This window comes from Equus przewalskii, chromosome 8, assembly GCF_037783145.1.
Source record: "Equus przewalskii isolate Varuska chromosome 8, EquPr2, whole genome shotgun sequence".
Taxonomy (NCBI): Eukaryota; Metazoa; Chordata; class Mammalia; order Perissodactyla; family Equidae; genus Equus; species Equus przewalskii.
Window position 1 is genome coordinate 55,471,689 of NC_091838.1, and position 15,073 is coordinate 55,486,761.

General features: G+C 42.7%; 1 protein-coding gene across 22 annotated transcripts in view; it reads right to left on the bottom strand.

Annotated features, from left to right (window-relative positions):
• Window positions 1–15,073, bottom strand: part of SYBU (syntabulin) — a 109,545-nt gene that overhangs the window by 15,183 nt on the left and 79,289 nt on the right. The window contains exon 1 of one of the 22 annotated variants that reach the window (XM_070630855.1): window positions 14,278–14,437. The exons of the other annotated variants lie outside the window; for them this stretch is intronic. The gene's annotated coding sequence lies outside the window, so the exon portion shown is untranslated. Of the gene's footprint in view, window positions 1–14,277; window positions 14,438–15,073 lie in introns of those variants that run through there. 22 annotated transcript variants of the gene reach the window in all.

Consider the following 15,073-nt stretch of genomic DNA (forward strand, 5'->3'; position numbering starts at 1 on the left):
AGAGAAGTTGAGTGACACACATGAAGTGACACAACTAACAAGAAGGGGAGCCAAGACAGGAACCCAGGCTTTCTGGCCGCAAGGTCCATGTTCTTAAGCATAGGCCTAACGTTCAACAGATATCCTTGGGGATACAAATTTAAATCCTTGTCTTCTTATCTCTTTAGAACAAATTCCTAAAATTAGAATTTTTAAGCCAAAGGATATGCTCAATTTAAAGCCTTTTAATATTATATTCCATAGGGAATTTTTGGATGCATTAGTAAACCAGGTTTTGTGGTCAAGAAGTGTTTGCCCCCACCTGCCTGTGTGCAGGCACCCTACTGGTAATTCTCTGATGTCACAGGGAATACTTTGACAAAGCATGGGAAATAATATTTGGCCATCGAAGAGTTGTGCCTGAAAAGCTGAAGGGAATTTAACAACATCCAAGTGATCCTCATCAATACTGTCTTCGCTGCTTATCAATGTTGTCTTCGATCAGCTGCTTCCAGTATTCCAGGACTAAACAGGGAGAATGAACTAGATGACCTTTAAGATATCTTGTGGTATCAAATCTTGGTGACTCCATTTTCTGCAGCATTTCCACTCCCAAAAAGCCCCCAGGAGCTTAGGTGGTTTTTCATTTGGTAGGACTGTTGGATTCTCGAGAGGTGTTAACTTTTGTTAAGAATGTTACGATAATAATAAGCAGTCTGTGCGTGTGGTGGTAAGGCTGGAAATTAGAGAAGGAAAGAAAAATGGAAACAAAAAGAGCCTGTGCAAAATCTGATAACTACACTTATTTTTTTAAAACACTGCCTGCGATCCGGTCTCTTAGGATGTTATTATTTTTGCCCGCTTTCAGGAGACTGTGGAGGCCTCATACATCAGAACACCACGGGCCTCTGAGAACAGAGCAATCCTGCCGTCTGCTAAGCCGTACTAAGCCGTTCTAAACCACTGACTGGAGCAACCCCAAACCTGCCTTTATCCTTTGTCACCACAAAGCTATCAAATTAATTCAGGTTGGCCATCTATATCCCCAACTCAAATACAGGCAGCAAATTAAAACAGAAAAAAACCAAAAAACAGTCCCTCATGGCTCCATCCTCCCATCCCCCGGCCCCACACGCAGATACAGGGATCTTTTATTTAAAGGTCTCGAGGGAGGAGAGAGGAGCCATTTTCACTGAAACCAGGCAGACCTATTAAGGAGCAGCTGAGCAGCGGACACATGTAATTATAGAAGACAATTAAAAGAAGCTACTTTAAAGTAGATTCAGGAGAACTGACTCTTAGCTGCAAAGCTTTGGGGGGCCCAGCCAAGGAATCCAGGAAATGCTTCACTGCCTAAAAAGGATTGTTTCAGTTTTTGCAAACTATGCCCTGAACCTCCACAGGTGCTTATCTCAGAAACGGAATATTTGATCAAAAGATCAATAAATACATATTATATAAATATATATACAGGTTTTCTCGCATTTCAGAAGTCTTTCTGAAAAATTGTAAATATAATTTCGGAAAGGATTTATCCTCATTCTGATTGATGTGCGGTGGATGGAGCCGCCACAAACTTAAAAGCACATATATAAACATTTAAAAACAAAGAGAAGTTCAAATTGAAAGTATTCAGAAGTGAATAATTTTGTACTGATAAATCTAACTACATAAAAATAAAACTGCTTATGGGAAAATAGCAAAGTCAAAGACAAATAATAAACTGAAAGAAAATGTTTACAACACAATAGACAAAGGCTAATCTCCTAAATTTACCAAAAGCTCATACAAATTAGAAAAAAAAAACCCTAACAGAAAATGGGCAAAGGACATGAACAGGCAGATGGCAGACAAAGAAAGCAAAACAAATGACCAATAGACATGAAAAGCCACACAATCTCACATTATAACATTAAAAATCTAAATGAAAACAGATATTTTTCCTCTATCAGATCAGCAAAAAATTAAAAAAAACCAAAGTTTGATAATACGGGTTCTGTTAAGGGTTTGGGGATAAACACTCTGATAAGAGTTAGCGAGAGTGTGGGGCTGGCCCAGTGGTGCAGTGGTCCAGCTTCGGCAGCTTGGGATTCGCCGGTTCGGATCCTGGGTGCAGACCTACACACTGTTTGTGAAGCCATGCTGTGGTAGCTGTCCCACATATAAAGTAGAGGAAGATGGGCACAGATGTTAGCTCAGGGCCAGTCTTCCTCAGTAAAAAAAGAGGAGGATTGGCAGTGGATGCTAGCTCAGGGCTAATCTTCCTCAGAAAAAAAAAAAAGAGCAAGAGTGCGAGTTGATGCAACATGCATAAAAAAGGAAACTGTACCGCTAGGAATTTATCCTGCACATCAGCATCCAAAGAGACAAGTGAATTGTCCATCAATAATAGCTGGTTGAGTCAGGTGGTACAGCAACCTAGGAGAACACTCTACAATCATGAAAAGGAGTGACATGAACCTGTGTGTGCTGAAGTGAAAAGATCTGGAAGACCTATTAGATAAGAAAAACAAGATGCAGAAAGGTGGGTGTAGCATGTCTGCTTTTGTGTAAATAAATCTTTAAATAATAATTAAACTGCTACATGTATAAAAGACTTTTCTTGAGGGATAAAAAAAGATCTGTTAATAGTGGTTTCCCTTAGGAATGGGACTCCTATTTTCATATATTTCTGAGCCATTTGGCTTTTTTAACCATGTGCTTATTAGTCTTAATATAAAAAATAAAAATAGGGGTACAGTGCAATTATGGAAAATTGTTTTTTTCTTTAAAAAATCTAAATTTTTCAAAGAAACATCATTTTATAATAAAAGTAGTCATGCCATACAATGTAGTATTAAGACGGCTTTGAGCCAAGCCACTTGAGTTTGAATCACGGCTCTTCTACTGACTCTGTGGAGCCTTGAGCAAGTTATTTACCCTCTCTCTGCCTTAGTTTCTTCATCTGTAAAATGGAGATGAAGATATTAATAGTAAGTATTGCTAAGGGCTTGTGGGAATTAGGTGGAACATGCAAAGAAATTAGAACAGTGCCTGGCACACAGCAAACACTTAATATATGTCAGCTCTTATTATGTGTAGCTAGCACTACTGTTACAGTGGCTTCAGGGCCAGGAGAGGGCTTTCTAAACATCTTTGTCTTAAAAAGCCCCATAATAGGAAACGCCTTATCCTACTTAAGTCATACATTTTTATAATCACTCTTTACAAAAGGTGGTTTTCCCTCAGTCATTCTTCTGTGGAGAGCACATTTCTATTTTTTACTGTGTATGTGTGTGTGTGTGTGCACACAACATAGTATGTGTAAAGATCCGTGGTCCTAAAACAAACTCCCCATGGCTGCCTCCAAAAATCTCTAGTGTTGCTACTGGGTTAGGACTCTGCCTTCAGAAAGCCGCAGGGAAAATGCACGTAGGTTTACAGCAGCTCTCTTCTTAGCGGAGCCTAGTCCCCTAAGTCAGGTACCTTTGAGGGTCTCAGAAAGGGGGGGAGGGAGTGTGGAAGAAGAGGCCTCACACGACTGAGAGGGTCAAGGACAACTTACCTCATTCGCTCCTTTATCTTGGGCAGGTTCGGCTACTTATTTTGGTAAAAATACAGGCAATCTACCTGCCTACCAAGAAAATGGATGAAAAAAGTGATAAACAAAGAGGGTGTAAAGAAAATTCCAGAAAGCAGGAGGAAGTGAAAATTCTGACCAGGGCAAAAAGCTTACTAATTTCCCACAGGAACCCAGGATCCACTTGGTCTCCCCCTGCTTCACTCCCAGCAAAAATTAAGACTACGCATTGGCCAACCTTACGGTAAACAGGGGAGGAGAATGGGTGCTGTTTGGCTTTGTGGACAACCACCCAACCTCCCTTGGCCTGCTCTCTTCATTAGTAATAAGTAAATATGGGGCCCTGTTAATTTACCAGCGATGGCCAAGAGGAGAATACTAGAGAAGCCATTAATCAGTTCAACCCAAATCAGCTGCCTCTTGGGTCCTCCAGCACCACCTCCATGCACTACCCACCATCACCTGAAGGGGGTGCCAGCCTGCAAATTCACACCCCAACAAGCTCTACCTACAGAAGGCACCATAAAACCTGGCTCCACCTCTCACTAGCTATGTGTTTTGTTTTGTTTTTTTCTGTTTTTTCTCCCCCAAGTTCCCCCAGTACATAGTTGTATATCTTAGTTGCAGGTCCGTCTAGTTGTGGCATGTGGGATGCCGCCTCAACGTGGCCTGACGAGCGGTGCCATGCCCGCGCCCACGATCCAAACTGGCGAAACACTGGGCCGCAGCAGCAGAGCACGTGTACTTAACCACTCAGCCGTGGGGGCCGGCCCCTAGCTATGTGTTCTTGGTCAAGTGTTTTTAACGTCTCTAAGCCTTAGCTTCTTTATTTATGTGTATACAGATACATATGTAAATATATATTTTTTAAAGGTTAATTTATGGTTTAACAAAAATTTACTGAGTGTCTGCCACATGTCATGTGTCAGGCCCTGTTCTAGGTGGAACAATTCCTACCTTGTAGGGCTGTTGCGAAGTTGAAATGAATGACAAGTGAAATGCACGTAAAGTGCTTGACACGCTCCTAAGTATTATCCTGTAATTATGAATAATGCAATGACGCCTAAACCTTATTGTGCATAAGGATCACCTGGGAAGTTGAATAATTGTGCAGATTTCTGAGCAACATTCACAGAAATCCCAGCTATGAAGATCTGGGGGAAGCCAGGAATCTGCATTTTCAGTAATTACCGCAGATGACTGTGCAGTGAGTGGTCAGGCACCACACTGTGAGGAGGCGAGCTCCAAAGATCCAGCACACACCGCATCTCTCTCCAGGTCCGGTCAAATTGCAAGTGCTTTCTTCAACGGGAAGTGGAAGGCGAGTGAGCAGAAGTTAAGGTGCATAGACCACCACCAAGACGAGTTAATTCAAGGGAGAAGAGTTTAACGGGAGAGAAGAGTTTAACATACAGAGTGACTGTCCCCTCACAGCTCTCCAGAAGCACTTTCTGGGCTAAATGCGTTCTCAGAGGACTGGAAGGGAAGACGGGGACATAGAGAAGGCACAGGTTGTTCAAAACTGGGCCAGTTCCAGACAAACCCATGTACACATGTAAAGCTAGCAGGATACTTAGCAGTTGATGCATGCTTTGAAGTCCTTATAATCCTGTTTTAAAGAGGAGGGGCTGAGCGGTTTGCAGTTGGGGGTGTCAACACCATTCAGCAATCTGGCATACTCTCCATCTGGGTTATCCCATCAGCCCTAACTTGACGGCTTTGGTGTGGTCAATGCGTCCACAGGTGACACGCTGAATGGCACCATAGGAACCACACAGGCATGTATCGTCTCCCACACTGAACGAGCATCAGTCAAGAACTCTCTGGCAGGCGGGCTCGAGGGGCAGTGCCTTCCACTGAACAGATCTGGAAAGGGTTGTCCCCACAGAGGCCATGAACTTCATCTTTATTGATTATCTTGGGGGCCTGGTAAGAATGAGTGCAAATCCTCCCTGAAGAATTTTCCAGACTCTTCCATGTTCCTTATCTTTGATTTCTTGTCAAAGTTACTGAACTGAACTGGATTTCTGCCTCTTTAAAAAAGCTAGCTGGAGAGCCTGCTGCTTCTATTTCAGGAGAAGTGTTTATCCAGTGTTTACCAAAATGAGGTGCCTGCCCTCCACGTCTGGCAGGAAAGCCTAAATCAGGGAAAAGCAGCCCTCAAGGTGGTGGTGGCGGGTTCAGAGCAGGGGTGACACTGTGGTGGAGTTCACAGAGGAGGAAGGAGGTGATGAAGGGGTGGGAGAGAGAAATGGTGACTGACACGCCACCAACACTAAAAAGTCAGGGCAGGGCCAGGATTGACGTCTGTGATTTTAAGTCCTGAATATAAGGAGTAGGAAAGGATGGGTCGTTTTGGAAGTCGCTTCATTTTCCACTCTTCTCAGTGAGGTGGTGTGTCTGTCTTGCTGGGAAATAGATGACATAATTTACACTTCGCTGCAGAGACATACGACAGGGCTCTAACACAGAATGTGCGTTGTTTTGTTTTTAACCTCACTTCTGTCCTTAAGCACAGTTTTTTAATTGACTCTAAGACCTAACAGACTTGACTGCCTCCCTTCATCCTCATCACCGCCTCTTCGCAGCCTCCAGGGCGACATACAATGTCTGCTTTCCACCCTCGGCAGCAGCCCCGGGAGCGCCACAATTCACGGTCTACACTGCAGTCGTGTCTCCCCTCTGGCTCACGCCCTTGACTTTCTTAGCAGCACTGATCTTCGCCTTCACTCCATTTAAACCGTCTGCCAGCATGGCTTGTCGGCGTCCGGCCGTGCTCCACTCGTAGTATTCTGACGTCCTTTCACCTTGGTTCATGAATGATCTAGCTCTCCTTTCTCTCTTGCATTTTCAGTCTCCATAAAGTTGTTTTTCTTTGCTTTTTATGAGATAAAATGGTTTAGCAGACTTGACAAGGTTTAGTTACTAGCTGTGTGACCTTGGGAAAGGCACTTAGCCTCTCTGTGACTCACTTTCTTTCGTGAAAGGAGAATGATAGTCTTATTTATCTTACAGAGTCATAAGGATTACGTAAGTTAGCATGTGTAAAGCATGTAAAATGTAGTGCCTCGCACACAGTAAGCACTTTATAATATTGCTATTATTTTTATTTTTCTTCCATGATCACCCTCTCTGAACCACATTTGGGTTCCAACACATGTGAGGCCAAAATCAGAGAGAAGGACTTGGAGCACGGACGAGGAGAGAGGTGAGGCTGTCGTGTGGGTGTGAGTGGCAAGCAAGGATTCAAAACAAGCATGAAAATAAACAAACAGAAGATGGTTCTGACAGAGGGTGGTAAAGATGCTTCCTCCTCCCTTTAGATTATAAATCAATGAGTAAATCCTCAGACCTGGCCTGTATTGACTGAACCTTCCAACATCACGGGAAAGCCTAAAGCACACTCAATAACAGAGAGCTAATTACCGAACCTTCTCGTAGGGTCTGTGGGTCACATACAATGCACTACGGGAGACAACATCTCCACAAGCGTGAGATTTCATTAGTTCATATTTGTATGTCCATAGATCTTTGCCCACCTCATAAATGTTGGGCTAAGACACTGATCCTGCCCTCAGAAAGAGGCAGATGCCTTCGAAGGGACATAAATCAGGTGCTGAAAGAGGTTAACAAAGGGAAATCACTATTTCCACCTGGAAGGATTAAGATTCTATGAAGGAGGCTCACTGAACTTGCTAGCTTTTGAAACTGTTCATGACTATTCCAGACTGTAGCTCAAAGCGCTGCGAAGACAGGCGTCTGGGGTGAAGGGAACAGCATATGGAGACAGCAGCACTGGAGGGAGGGGAAGCAACAGCGGGGAAAGATGCAATAAAGGCAATTTGGAGGCAGGCTGGTTTAAAATCCTTCTAAGACACAGGCCCCAAAGTTTGTGACTGGCAAAGTTGTAAGTTCCTCATATTGGACACATAGGTCTTTTTCTGAAATCTGTCACTTTTTTTTTTGAGGAAGATTAGCCCTGAGCTAACATCCACCAACAATCCTCCTCTTTTTGCTGAAGAAGATTGGCCTTGAGCTAACATCCATGCCCATCTTCCTCCACTTTATATGTGGGATGCTGGCACAGCATGGCTTGATAAGTGGTGCGTAGGTCTGTGCTTGGGATCCGGACCAGCGAACCCCGGGCCGCCTAAGCAGAGTGTGAGAACCCAACTGCTATGCTACTGGGCTGGCCCCACATAGGCCTTTTCCTATTTTCTAAAATTCCTACCTTTGCTTCTCTGAGAAAACATGCAAACGTGTTACCTTTCTCAGAAAAGTGGATAGCAAAGAAAAGGAAACACATGTTTTTCCCACCCCAGTGACACATGGCCATAGTTGTGTCTGAAGTGACTCCAGTGACAATCTTCAGTGGTCTATGGATACCCTGCCTAGTGATCTCCATTTATAAGCTGGACCAACTGAGATGAGAGATGGGAGAAAGAGGCAAAGACTTCAGGTGTTCTAGTGCTGTGTGGAAAGCAAGCATGAACCCAGAGCGTGACATTTCATTATCTTCTCTGCAATCCAGAACGCTATTTTCTCGTCCCCCCTTTAAATATGAGTCTCAGATGCACAAAATTGGAATCAAATTCCTTAGTTCTTGACACACTCTCATTATGGGTCCAAGCAAGACTTTCTTTATTTTATTTACTTACTGACTGGCCTTTTATATATTTATATTTTTATTTCTTTACATTTAATAGTATAATAGAGAAACCACCACCCATCACAAAATCTAGAACATTAATGCTAACTTACACCTACCCTCTCATTCTATCCCTGGTCCACATTTCCTTGCTTTCATTTTTACAAAGAATTATCACGTCTATAAGTATTCCTAAAAAGTAGATTTTTTTTCTGTTTCGCCTATTTTTCACTTTTTAATAAACAGGTTATCAAGATATATATAATTTTGGGGGACAAGTTTCACTCAAAATTATATTGCTAAAATTTTCCATATAGTTGTAGTCCATTTGACTGCTATGTAATATTCCATTGTATGACTTATACTGTAATTTATTTCTCTGTTCTCCTGGTGATGAGAATATGAGTTTGGTTCATTCCAGTTACTCATCTAGCTAAATCTTCCATTCTGATAAACACTGACTTGCATTTCCAGAGGCACAAGTCTTGCTAAGAAAAAAAATCAAAAGAGCAAATCTACTTTTATGTAATGTATTCTGTAGGCAAAAAGAAATGCTTTGTGAATCATTTGTCCTTCTACCCTTTTCCTTCTCACTGTTACAGAGAATTAAGAGTTAAAAGTAACTAGAATGTCTGCTTTACCCTTTCCCAATTTTAGGATCCCACATGCTTAAGGTGACCCTTCGTCCTAGGTAGGGTCATTCTGAGTAGCCTTAAAAGATCAAGAATTACCTGATGTCCTCTTGGGTTTTGTTTAGGTCATTCCATGACCGCGCCCCTTAGCCTTGGCAATGAGATCAGCCCAAGAAAGTGAGAAGCTGACCCAGAGTTACTGGATTATGCACATAACCTCACTAAAGGAGAAAATCCTTGTCCCAGGGTGGGTTGGAAGGGAGACAGGTAGTGGCTTCCTTGTGAGTAGCTGTTGGTGCCCAGAACTTGGTGAAGTACCTAGTTACAAGGTCAAATGCTTGGTTTGAGCCATAGGTGAGGGAAATATTGGGTTTTAAGCTAATATTTAAGACTATATAAAAGTCTCTGTACTAGAAAGCAATTGTCCTGCTTTGGAATATTGTAACAAGCCCTTCAGGTATCTGAACACTGAAGCTTGAGAACCACCACTCTAAGACACCCTCTGACTGGGATCCCTCTTAGAGCAGCTTCCTGAGTGGGTGCCTCTGAGAAAGAGCAGCAGCCTTGACTGTGATATAAAATATAGTTGTACGCCATGGTATACATTTTGGGAATCATTTTTACACATTTCACATTTGAAATGAGTCAATTTCTTAATTTACTTGGCATAAATCTGAGTGTTACTAACCACGCTTTCCTGGAACTGACAATACATATTTAACAGCTGTGGTTAAGAGCAGGCTCTAGCATTGATGGGTTGAGTTCAAATATTTGATCTTTCCTTTAATGGTAATGTGACCTTGGACAATCGCTTACCCTCTCTAAACTTCAGTTTCCTCACTCTAAAAAGGGATCAATAGAGGCCACTCGCATGAGATGGTGTAAGAATTAAGTGACCTAATGGGGACTACAGTAAGTGCACAGTAAATATTCATCATTACTATTATTGGCCTACTTATCCATATGTTTGGTATGTGTTCTTTTTAAAGTACGGTGACAAATAAGAAGATGAAGTGTTTATTACATGACTAAACTCTAATGCAAGTGATAAGCTTATTACAGATTACCTGGCTTCTCTCGGTAATGCTCAGAAATGGCTTAGTATGTTCACACGCTGTTCAAAGCACTTTACCTGTATTCTCATTTAATCTTCCCATCAAGCCTAGGAGATAAGTACAATTTTATTCCCATTTTACAGATGTAAGAAGGAAAACTTGTTTGAGGTCACCCAGCTCGTGAATGGTGAAGCTGAGATTTGAAGCCAGGCACATTGGCTTGGGAAATATCACAATAATAAATACATCAAAATATGCCGTAAACCCTAAGAATGCATATCCCCATGGAACTTCAAGAGCTGGGGAAATTTTGTTTTCCCCGTAAATGTTTGCTGGCTTGCTCTTGCAAAGGGCATGCTGAAATCTTCGAAAATTCATTTATGAATAGTCTGCAGCAGAGGGTCTTAACAACATTATCACTGCTCTGCCCTGCTCTGCATCCCTTACCGAGAGCAAACAGTTAGTGAACACAGACCACACAAGCAAGAAGACTGCTCTTTTTTTAGCACATTAACCCTGGGGGCTGAGCCACTCACCTATTTTCAGCAGAGATAATAGGACTGAATCTTCATTCTTAAATGAAAAGTTATATTGTGAATACACTTAAAAGAAGTATTGCCATTTTAAAACATCCAGTAGAAAGGGGTTTTTCATGGTATGGTCTGAAGACCATCTGCATCAGTGTCACCTGGACTATTTGCTGAAAATACAGATTCTCAACTCATATCGCAGATCTGCTGACAGAGATTTCTTCAAGTCATTCCCACATTTTAACAAACTGCCCAGGTTATCTTTCATGCACACTAAAGTTTGAACCACTGCAGTAAATGGTTCTTTTTTTCAATATTTAACTATAAACTACAGCCACTTCCTCAAATCTGTCTGTTTAGTGACTCTGTGATCTGTCTGCTTCTTCCCAGCCTGAATGCTCCAAGCCAGGCCAGCATCATTTCTCACCTGGAATTCATGAAACAGCCCCTCACTGTGTCCCAGCTGCTCGGCGTGGCCCTGAGCGCTCCATCTTCCACACTGCTCCAGAGCATAAATCTCATTAGGTGATTCCCCTGTTGAAACACTTTAATGACGCCCCGTGTCCTTAAGATAAAGTCCAAACTCCCTGGCATGATTCACAAGCTCTTCACAATCTCTTTAGCCAGCCACTGCCACACCCCCAGCAAGGCAACCATCACCATTTCCTGAAGGCGGCACAAACACTCCATGGACTCTCAGCTTTCACACATGCTGTTCCCTCTTCCTGGATGATTTTCCTGTACTTCTGGGCTTGGGTACTTACTACCTGTTCTTCAGGTCTCTTTAGCCTCCACATTTAATTCCTTCAGAAAGCGGTTGGGTGCCTCTCCTTTATCCTCGGACCCCACCCACAATTTCACAAGCATTTATCAAATTGCACTGCAATCGCCTGTTTGCAATTTCCCAGCACACTTGAGGGCTTGTTCACCACTGTACCACAGGGTCTAATGCAGCCTTTAGCACACAGTAGGTGCTGCCACCTTGAAAGATTTCACGGCATTAAAGGTTCCTCCACTCTTGCCATTCAGCAATGGCTCCTAGAAAGGCTCTCTACCAAGTTACCTTCTTTTTTCTCTCCCTTTAGATTGGGTTGACAGACTGGTCTTATTTACAATTAGGATAAATACTTCCTCCACCCCAGATGCCCAGATCTCTTAAAACTCAAGTTTTCACTCCAAAACTTAGCACACAGAAACCATGCAGCCTGGGAAGACCTCTGTCTTGTTCATCACTGTATTCCCAAAGCCATGCACAGTGCCTGGCATACAGTAGACTCCGAAGAATATTTACTGAATGAGGAAAGACAGAGACTGAAAGAACTTACAGGTGTGATTGTGGAAACAGCACCACTAATTTTTGAGAAATCACAAAGGAAGAGAGGTAGCAGGTTGGAGATGGACAAAAAGTGCACCAGTTATCAAAGCAGAGAAAAAGATACATTCTGAAGACCAGAAACTGCTAAGTTTGGTGCTGATCTCCAGCAAAACTGTAGAAAAGTTCCCTTAATAAGGCAAGTTAGAGCAGCAAGAGTTCACTAGGAACTAGATATAAAAAACAATTCTCACTTCCTTTTATGACAGAGTTATGATTGCGGGCTGCCACATCAATCATGTATCTGGAATGCAGTAGGCATTTAGTCAAAACATTTAGGATAGTCTTATGAACAAGGCTGACATGTGCACTGGCCAACAGCATAGTTCAGTACTCGAAGGATGTTGACTAATGGATTGCTTGTCACCCTTGAGGGAATCTCTAGTAACATGTCACCTGGCTCTGTCTTTGCCCTTATCCTATTTAACATGCTTTATTAATGACATGAATGAAAACACAGAAGGCATGGTGTTGACAGATTACACAAGCCTTGAAGGGATAACTAACAACGAATAACAGAGTCAGATACTAATGTCACTAGCAGCCGCAGACTGAAAGTCTACTCTGTCAAGAACTCTACATCTGCTATTTCCTTTAATCCTTCCTCCCAAAGACATACAGGGTACAGACAAGGAAACTGAGGCTGTGAGTGGTGATGAGCCTTGCCCCAAGTCACAGAGCTAGTAAATAGCAATGCTGGTTGTCTGACTCCAGACTCTTCTTTCTTCTTTGCCCACTCTGCTTGGTACCTTGTGATCAGAATTCACAAAGATCTAATAACTGGAAACCAAGATGATAACATTCAATTTAGTCCGTTTCAAATATGGGTTGAGCCTTGCACACGCTCAGGCACTGGGGGGGAAACATGGAGAAGTACAGTTCTGTGCTCAAAGCTCCTTTCAGGAGGACATGAACTATGCAAATAACTAGGCTATGAGGCAGGACATGATGAGCGCAATACAGAGAGGAGCACTAAGGGAGCACGAGGAAGAAGGAATACTCTCAGCTAGGGTGAGGGGAGGAGGGCATGGAATATGTCACCAAAGAGATGCCACTTGAGATGGGCCTTGAGCACCGGGGAGAATATGAACAAGTGTTGGGGGTGGAGAAGGGAGCAGACCTTAGGTGAAAGGGATGGCATGAACTGACACACAGAGGAAGGGAAACACAGGGCATATTTAGGATATATTGAACCCCTTGTTTGGCTGGAGCATAATGATCGGATGAGAAAACGCAGCCAAAAGGGTGAGTTTGTACCCAGAGAGTTGAAGAATGTGAATACTATGCTAATTAAAATAGGGAAGGCATGGAACATTATGCTAAGGGCGTTTTCTCTGAAGTCAAGAGGGAGCCATGATGAGTTTTGAACGGGGTGGTAATATGAACTGAGTGATGCTTTATGGAGACATTGTGGCAGCAATAGCTGGAGGAGGGTCTGGAGGATGGAAGGCAAGGCAGGTGACAATGACAGGAAAATGGGCCTACGGTTAAGGGAGAAAGAGCTCAGACCATGGAGTCCCTTTCCACATAGCAATTAGGTTCACAAAAGTAACTGCATAGGTTCAAATTCATTTAAAACTCCGAGTAAACAAAAGGATTTAAAATAGGAAAAGTACAAAGAAAGTTAAACATTAAGAAACACCTCCATCTTATGTTACACGTTTGACTGCAGTGCTGGCGCCATAAAAGAACAGCTGAATAGAGATACGTATGTTTTCTGTACAACCAAAGAGCAGAAAAACAAAACAGGAATTATCTCCATCAAATGAAAGGAAAAAATATCTCTCCAATTGCCTGAAGACTATGTGAAAAATTGAATAATCTAATCAGAATGGACTGAGATGCTCCAAGATCAATGCTGTATTTACCACTGTGTAATCAATCTTTAACGCAATTATTTTTTACTTGTGAGCACAAACGTCAATATAATAAAAACAAATAAGCTGGGTAAATTCTGGCAATTGCTGGCATCTGTACAGAGTGTTAGAACAAAAACAAAAGAAGCCATGGAAAGCCTAGTGGGGTTTGTGTTAATTCAGACACGTCTTCAAGAACTACAGCGAGAACCAGGGAGACAGACAGGGAATAATGAAGTCGCATGAAGTGTTTCCAGGAGAAGGCCCGGCAGCAAACAGAGAATTCTGGATCAAGGGCCAGGCTCGGAGGAAAGCAGGTGCAAGGCTCCTGAATTCCGGCCCTGGGACACCTGTTAAAGGCTCGAAGAGCCTAGCACCCGCCCAGGAGGCCACTTCACCTGGGATGCCACACTCCCACGGTGGCCTTGCAGAGCTGGGTGCACACTGGGGAGAGACAAGGCATTCTGCAAACCAGCTGAGCTTCCAGCAGCAAGCTCCAGCATTTCACCTCACAGCATTGTTTATCAACTGAAAACTCTTCGAACTCTCAAGCTTCTGAACAAAATGTTTTGCAGGTCCCCCTGAAAAAGTTCTCTACTTACTCTTGTGTGGTTTATAGCATTGAAAAAGAACGAAGCATACTCACGATTAGATTATGTTCTGTACACAAATGACGCTCTGCATTTCCACAGACTTGTTTAATGGAACCTTCCCCAGGATCTCAACTCAAAGTGATATCTGGCATGGAGCACATGTTCCCAGGCCAACCCTCTGCTTGCCCAGCTTCTCTGCTCCACCCCCTACACAAGTTAACTTTTAAATTCCAGTGTACTCAGTGTTCTCAATTCTCTCCACCCCTTTCCTCCCCACCCCCTAACGTTCTATGAAAAACCAAAATGGAATGGAAAAGCAAAGCAGACCATTACAAAAATATTAAGGCCACTCTTTGTAGGACCACTAGAGAGCGTTTGCATGGCAGTAAAATGGAGAGGAAATGGTAGTTTGGAAATATCCCCAAACAATTAAAATAGTATGTGACTAATTTCTGTAGCCTATACCTATAAGCACCCCAAAGAGACAAAACTAACAAGGCTCAAAAGGAACAAATCCACTAAAGCTGAATTCCAGTATCGCCTGACATATAGCATCACAGAAATATCTTCTAGCTCTGGGGCATACTCATTCACTCATAAACATCTACTGAGGACCTACTCAATTCTAGCACTGTGCTAATTAGAGAGAACATAAAGGTAAAGAAATCAGGCTCCAGGACTTTGAAATTGTACCCACGTGTTCCAACATATTTTTAGGGACATATACCCAATGTGGTAAAAATTATTTTTAAAGTGCAAGGAAATGGTAAAACACACATTTCAATACAGTGGTTACCTCTGGGGAGAGGCAGAGAATGAGATCTGCGAGAGCACGCAGGCGGCTTTGGC